We start from the raw sequence: 7,663 nt of genomic DNA, 5'->3' as shown, positions 1-7,663 counted from the left end.
GTGCTCGGCACCCACCTCGCACGAGGCGGGTGACACCCCGGGGACAAAAGGCCCCGCGGAGAGCTGCCCGCACTCGGCTCCGCGGGCATCGCGGGGCTGCCGGGGAGCCGCTCCCCCTGTAATTGCGGTGTGTTTGCTGCGCTCCCGCTTTGCCATGGCAACGCCTGCCTGGCGCGCCGGTGCTGCCTCGCAGCACATATTGTTTCGGAAAGGTCACCGCCGAGTGGTGGTGGGCTCGGCACAGCGCTGCTGCTATTTCTACATATTTATGAAGGGGGAGATGGAAGGTAATTACGGCCCCTTCTCCGGAATTAATTTCACGATGGGTTGGTGGCGGCGCTGGGGACGAGCCCTCCGCGGTGGGTGCGGGTGGCTGAGCTCTGCTGCGGGGAGACTGGGCACTGGCGCATGCCAGGCAGTGGGATTCAGCTCTGCAGGGCGCCCCGGGGTGTGGGGCAGCATGTGGGGCGTCCTGTGGGACTGTGGAGCACCGGGGGTTGCCGTGGAATGGAGCACCGTGGGGTACCACGGGATGTGGCATCACGGAGTGCTGTGGGACAAGGACAGCCACGGGCAGTGCCAAGCCCCAGCCCTGTGCTCCCAGCTGGCTGGGAGCTGGGAGTTAAAGATGACCCAAAGCAGCATCCCTGGATGGGTGGCAGTGCCACTGGTGCCTCTAGTTCCTCAGGGACCCGGGGACTCCCTCCTGTCCCCAAGGTGGACCTGGCAGAGCCCTGGCTCCCAGCAGAAATGGGGATGGAACAGCATCCCAGTGCCCACTCCCATCCCAACACTGCCAAAACAAGACAGAAATAAGTTTGGGAGGGATATCCCATCCCAAACTGACGTGCCACCCAGTCTTGGGAGCCATCCTGTCTCTGGATCAGCACCAATCCTGCCAGCCCAGCACAACTGCCTGTGTTTGGGTGCCCACCTGGGGAGGAGGGCACAGAGAAGGGGCCTCCCGGGCTGCCAAGGTCCTCACATTCCCTTTTCCAGGATCGCCTCCATGCCCCCCACAGCCTCCCCAGTGCCCGGGGAGCCACCGGGGTTAAATATTCAGGAGCACTCGCTGTGCACATTTTGTAAAGATCAAGCGGCTCCCAGGCCCGGCAATTCCCTTCCCCTGCTGCCGGGGATGCGCCTTAATGAGTTTGCAGAATGATACATTTTTAAAGTCATTATTTCCGGACATGTTCAAAGTTCCAGCATTTCCTCCGCTCCAGTTGTGCAGGAGGGCACCCCACTGTGCCCTCCCCGCGGGGACCTGGATCCTGCCGGGGGGGGCACGGAGGGGGTCACCCACAGGGAGGGGGCACGGGGGGTTGTGGGGGGCACGAGGGGCTGTGGGGATGGAGCAAGGAGGGGTCTCTGAGGGGATGGACCCCCCGTCTCCTCCTGGCTCTGCCACAGGTCTCTGCGTGGCCTGGGTGTGCCTGAGGACACTGATCCCTGTCCTGCCTGGGGATGTGGGGACATGGATCCCTGCCCTGCCTCAGGGCAGTGGGGATATTGAGCCTTGTCCTTCCTGGGAATATGGGGGCACTGATCCCTGTATTCCCTATTGGAAATAGGGACACTGATCCCTGTATTCCCTATTGGAAATAGGGACACTGATCCCTGTATTCCCTATTGGAAATAGGGACATTGATCCCTGTCCTTCCTGGGGACACTGATCCCTGCCCTACCTGGGGCATGTGAGACATGATCCCTACCCTTGGGACACGGTGACACGGATCCTTTCCCTGCTTTGGGACATGGGAGCACTGATCCCTGCCTTGCCCGGGGACATGGGGACATGGATCCCTGACTAGTAGAAATGGGAATATTGATCCCTGCCCTGCCTGGGGCCATGGGAGCACTCATCCCTGCCCTGCCTCACGGCAACAGGGAGGGGATATTGATCCCTGTCCTTCCTGGGGCCATGGGAGCACTGATCCCTGCCCTGCCTAAGGGTTTGGGGACATGGATCCCTGCCCTGCCTGGGGCTGTGGAGAGATGCTTATCCCTTCCGTGCCAGGGGACACGGGGATTCTGCTCTGTGCTGTGCCCAGGGGCAGCCCAGCAGCAGCTCCCGTTGCTCTCGGCTCGCTGTGCACAGGCAGGTGCAGGGGCAGGGCCCCAACCCCCTGCAGAGCCCACCAGCAGCAGCCCCCTGGTAATTGTGGGTCTGCCTGCACTTAATCACAGCCTTCGGAGCAGGCAGAGGGAGCAGCAGCTGGGAAGTGCCATGGAAACCACCCCAGAGCTGCACCCCGGGCTGGGCAGTGGGCTCCTGGTACCCACCAGCTGCCTCCTGCCTCCCTTCCCACAGCACCATCCCGCCTTCCCGGCGCTTCTCTCCACTCTCCAGTGCTCCCTCTCTCCCCCTGCCCACCCTCTGCTCCAGTCCCTGCTTCCTGCTTGGGAACACACAGGATTATTTCAGGTTTCAAGAGGTATTTCAGTTCTGGGAGGGATGAAATGTGAGGCACCGGGGTTTGATGAGCTGGGGGTGAGACTTGGGGTAGAAATTTGGGGACTGGCAATGCCTACCACGTGCCACCCCTGATGTCCTGACGTGCTGCCCTCCTGTGCCAACTGCACGTGTCCCAAGCCTGTGCCAAATCCTCACCCTTCACCTGGGTGTGGGCAGCTGCCCCTCGGCCACCAGCTTTGTGCTGCCGGGTTTGTTCCATGACAGGGGCTGCGTCTGTGACTTCAGGACTTGCATCCAGGGAGAATTCCAGGGCACTAGGTGCCTGTGGTGCCAGCCTGGGTGTTGGGTGACCACTGACTCCTGCAGACTCACCTCTGTGCTGTGGGACATGATGTACCTGGGGTAGGTGCTGCAAATCTCGCCCATGCCATGGGGTCCCCACGGGGATGAAGTGGTGGAAATGGGGATTGAGTGCCTGCCTGGAGCTACAGGCAGGGAGGGCAGGGCAGGCGGAGAATTCCAGGGACCACCACCTTGTCCCTCCCCACACCTGCCATGGCCAGTGAAGGGATCCTGGGGAGGGGGCACAAACCAGCACGTGCTGCTCTGTGTGAAGTAGTGGCACTATCTTACCAGGATGCAGCTTTTAGGGACACTTCTCAGCCTCTCCATGGCCTTGGAAGCTGCTGGTTCCATAGTCTTCCCCCACATGGAGTCTGGCAACTTTGGAAGAGGTTACTGTGGACATGAGGATCTTTGTAGCCAGCCCACCTGCCCTCCCTCCAGCCCAGAGAGGGCACCTGGGGGCTTCCTTGCCATCTGCGACCCCACACACGTTGTCCCCACTCGTGGTCACGGAGGTGGGAGTGCAGGAATCACCTGGGGGATGCCAACAAACCAGAGCTCTGTGGGAATCCTGACCCCATGGGCTGTGTCTGGTGGTGTGACCTGGGGGACACCAGTGGTGTGGCCACCAGAGCCAGCAGCCCAGGTGAGCAGAGCTGTGGGATCGATCCCTGGGGAGATCCAGAGGGAGAGGGCGGGGGGTAGGACACAGAGCATCACCTGGCAGAGCCAGGGGTGATGATGATGCCCTGGAAGGGTGGGGGGCAGCAGGGCTTGCCCTGGCTTCCTACCTGGAAGACTCAACAACTGTGCAGGATATTTGGCAGATGCTTGGACTCCACTATGCACCCAAAAACTGGGCAGGAGCATCAGCACTGGTGGCAGGTGGGGAAGCCTGTGGGGGAGTTTTGGGATGCATTCCTTCTCACAGCATGCCATTGCTGCCTGGACACCTCGGCGTGGCTCCAGATGGGTCAAGTCCATCAGGTGGGGGCTCTCTTCTCCCACGGATTGGGGTCCCTGTGTGGTCTCGGACCCGGCTTTGTCAGGACAGGCAGCAGGAAGGCTCTGCAGCCACATCCTAAACTGCACCGGGAGATGGAGAGATAACGGTGCCTCCAGGCCTTCGGTAAATTATCTTGCCTGTATGTTCATTAATCAACAATTCTTATGTAAACAGACACATCCCCAGCCCTCTGCTTCCCATCACCCTGGCAACAGCACAGAGCCGACCCTCTGCTCAGGATGTGCTCTGGGCTCCCACCTGCTCTGCAACTCCTTCCCTGCCCGCAACTTTTTTCCTGCTGCCTTTGCTTCCACACCTTTTCATCCCCTGGGACTTGAAAAAGTCTTCAGGTGCCTCTTGCCCAGCGTTGGATCCTGGATCTCCCCAGCATTAGATCCTGAACCTCCCCATCCTGGGATCCTGGATCTCCCCCTCTCCAGCAGCTGCTGAGGCAGGAGCTGGGAAGCAGTGGGGTGATGAGGACTGGACTTCCCTGCCATCCTCCCTGGCCAGTGCCAGGCCATGTCCCGGAGAACACAGCCCTTAGGGATGAGTGCTGGATGCAGGAATCATGGCAAGGGCCAGCCAGACCCACGGCAATGCTGCCAAAACCTCAGCCGGGCTCACACTGTGCTGTGGGTCCAGCAGTGACCACGACGTGCATCTCTGACCCCCCCTCCGACATCCATCACCTTTCCCTGCCTTATTCCTGTCCAGATGGTCTCTCTGGGAAGCTCTCACAGTGCAATGGGAGGATATTCCGTCCTGCTGACTCCATCAGGACCCTCTACCAGGACAAGGAGAAGTCCTGGAGCTCTCTCCGGATCCAGGCAGGAGCTGCCAGAGGAATGTGCTTCAGGCAGGGCACTGCTGCCTCCCAGGGCTGCCCCCCAGCAGGACAGCTCTGCTGTGGAATAGAAAAGCTCTGCATGGAAGCTGATAGAAGCCAGAGGAGCCCAAGTCATTTAAGGTTGAAGAGAAATGTTAAAGACGGCAGGAAAAGCAAACATTAGTGGTAGCCATGAGGCTAAGGGGAATAGGAAGGGCTTTTACAAATATATCAAGGGGAAAAGGAAATACTGGAGAGTCAAGACAAAGTGGGCCCATTAATAAATGAGGAAGGATATTAAATTAATGATGATTCTCAAATGGCTGAGTTAGTGAACTACTTATTGAGATCTGCCTTTAACAAGAACAACAAGGGAAAGTGGCTGAGACAATCAGAAAGCAGCGAAGGATGCTGGAATTGTCCTAGATGGAGCAAGGGGAAGGGGACAGCTGGGCTATGAGCCCCGGATGGCAAGTGCCTGGGGTCAAGCAGCACTAGGAAAAGCCCACCCCATCCATCTCTTCCTCGGCAGGAGCAGAGGGAATGTGTGTTTGGAGCAGACCAGTGCTTGGCAAAAGGCCCAGAGTAAATAAGGGGTCTGTGGGGACCACGTCCCCTTGCCTTGGAGTGGGACAGGACCACGGCAGAGCTGGAAGGGAGACTCCCAGGAGCCCCAGGCACAGCCTGTGCTCCACAGATCTGGGCTTGGAGACTGCCAGGGAAGAGCCTGGATGGAAATGGGGAGGGGGAAGAGGTCCAGACAGCTGGACCTGGTTCATTAGAGTTTGTCCTTGTACAGTAAGATCCTCCAAGATGCCCTGGTGCTGTTTATCCTCCCATTTCATTGGCACTGAACAAACAAGTGACTGCCCAGCCCAAGGTCGCTCCTGTGCCCAGAGGAAAAGCTCTGGGAAGAGAATTTTCTGTCCTTCTAGGAAGCCTGAGAAATCCCCAAAGATTCTTCTGCTGCCACAGCCTGAGGGATGGCTGGGAACGGTGTCCCACAGGTGGGGTGTGTGTCCAGATGTGTGGAGCATGTCCCATCCACGGGGAAAGGTGTTCAGTGTTCACCTGAGGATCCTCAGCTGGGATGGGATGGGATGGGATGGGACAGGAGCGGATTCAGTGGGATGGGATGGGATGGGATGGGATGGGATGGGGTGGGATGGGATGGGATGAGTTGAAGTGGGATGGGGTGGGATGGAATGGGATGGGATGGGATGGGACAGGAGAGGATTCAGTGAGATGGGATGGGTTGGGATGGGGTGGGATGAGATGAAATGGGATGGGATGGGGTAGAATGGAATGGGATGGGACAGGAGAGGACTCAGTGGGATGGGATGGGGTGGGATGGGATGGAATGGGACACGAGAGAATTCAGTGGGATGGGATGAACTGAAGTGGGATGGGATGAGGTGAGTTGGAGTGGAATGGGATGGGATGGGTGCATATCCCTCAGCAGGGCTGGGCAGACATGTGGGGCAGACCCCCCCCTCCTGAGATCTGGGGGCTCAGCACACCCCACTCAACCCCTCCTGCCCCTGCCCCGACGAGGTGCAGGAGCCCCAGGGCTGCACGGGGTGGGCACAGGGATGAAGGACGATCCCTCTCTGTCCCCCCCACCCCAGGAGCTGCACGGTGGCAGTGCCCACCCTCAGCCAGCCGGGAGCAGGCGTCCCGTGGATGTGCCATCTGACAAAGGGCTCTGTGGGGGACAATGTCCGGGCAGTGAGGGCCCTTGTCAATGTTTTATGGGCCCAGGCATCCCCAGGGTGTGTTTACGGGGCAGTAAATTAAAGCACTCAGCCAAGTGACATTTGTGTTCTGCAAATGCGATTATTATGCATGATTAGCAGCCAAGTGCACTGAAAAACCCACACTCAGGGCGGGCAGGAGCGGGACGCCCGCCTGGCCCGCGGCTCCTCATGCCGGAGATGCACCCCGGGCAGGCACCTTTTCCCTGGAAAAGCCTTTCTGCGGGACAACAGCGAGCCTGGCATGGGCAGAGACCCTGGAACCACCACCTTGCCCCTCAGCTGGCTGCTCCCCCCCTCCCCAATCCCAGCCTGCCGGAGATGGACCGTGCCAGCCCAGGACTTAAAAGATTTCCTTCCCAGCTGCCAGCCCGACTTTCCAGAGGAATGCATCCAAACCCACTTTTATTTTTAATTATTTATCTGTAACCAATTTGGCAGGAAAACCAATTAAACGAGTGGGTGATTAATGACCTGCTGATTTGCACAGGTACCTAATTTAAATGTCTATATAATATATAAGCACATTTTGGAGATGCTTCGATGGCTCGGTTCAGTCCCAGCTGCTCGGACGTGTGTTGGGAGGATGACTCCTGGGTGAGCCAGTGCCACCATCCTGCTGGAGCATCCCGTGCTTCCTGACGGCTCTAGGAGCATGGGGGGGGTGTGTGTTTATCCCAGAAATCCCACTGTACTTGCCCCCCTGGCCAGTGCTATGCTTGCCATGTCTCCTTTGCTGGTGTTTCTCACTTGGAAAAGTCTGACCCAGATGGGAAGGAGGCGGATTTTGTCTCCTGGGAAGACAACATCCCTGTGCCAGAGACAGGGAGAGACAGGCTGGAGCAGCTGCCTAGGACAGGATGGAGCTGGTGTCAAACTGTCCCCTCGGCCCCCAGGACACTGGGAAGGGGCTTTTGCAGCTTAAACCAGTGCTCACACCTCAGCCAGGTGCAGATTTGGGTTGTCACCAACCAGAAGCATCCAGGCTCTTCCCTCCTGCTCCATGTGGCTCAGAGCATCTCTGTTCTCCCCACACCATCCATCCATCCCACCTCTTTCTTGACTGTGCTGTGTCCAGGCACTGTCTGTGAGGTGGGTGGGTCTGCAAACAGCCTCCTTGGTGTCCCTGATGCCAGCAGGCTGGGGACATGGCTATGCAACACCTTTCAGCTCTCAGCCCTGGATCCCAGAGGGAGAGTTTCCCTGGTGATGGACAGCAGGACCTGTTTCTCCATGGCTGTTCCCCACTGCAGCCCAAGGCTGGGGCCAGTCAGAGCCAAGGCCAAGGGCTGCCAGACCCCCAAGCCTCC

At 58.8% G+C, this 7,663-nt stretch overlaps 1 long non-coding RNA gene across 1 annotated transcript; it reads left to right on the top strand.

Annotated features, from left to right (window-relative positions):
- The first annotated feature begins 221 nt into the window (after positions 1-221).
- On the top strand, positions 222-6,840 carry LOC120324480. The gene is made up of 2 exons (XR_005565832.1): positions 222-5,606; positions 6,228-6,840. It is a non-coding gene; the product is annotated as an uncharacterized LOC120324480 (long non-coding RNA).
- Positions 6,841-7,663: the final 823 nt, after the last annotated feature.

Source organism: Pipra filicauda, unplaced genomic scaffold (assembly GCF_003945595.2).
Source record: "Pipra filicauda isolate LSUMZ 115617 unplaced genomic scaffold, ASM394559v2 scaffold551_size315643_pilon, whole genome shotgun sequence".
Classification (NCBI taxonomy): domain Eukaryota; kingdom Metazoa; phylum Chordata; class Aves; order Passeriformes; family Pipridae; genus Pipra; species Pipra filicauda.
The sequence above is the reverse complement of the archived record's forward strand: the minus strand, read 5'-3'. Positions and strand labels throughout refer to the sequence as shown.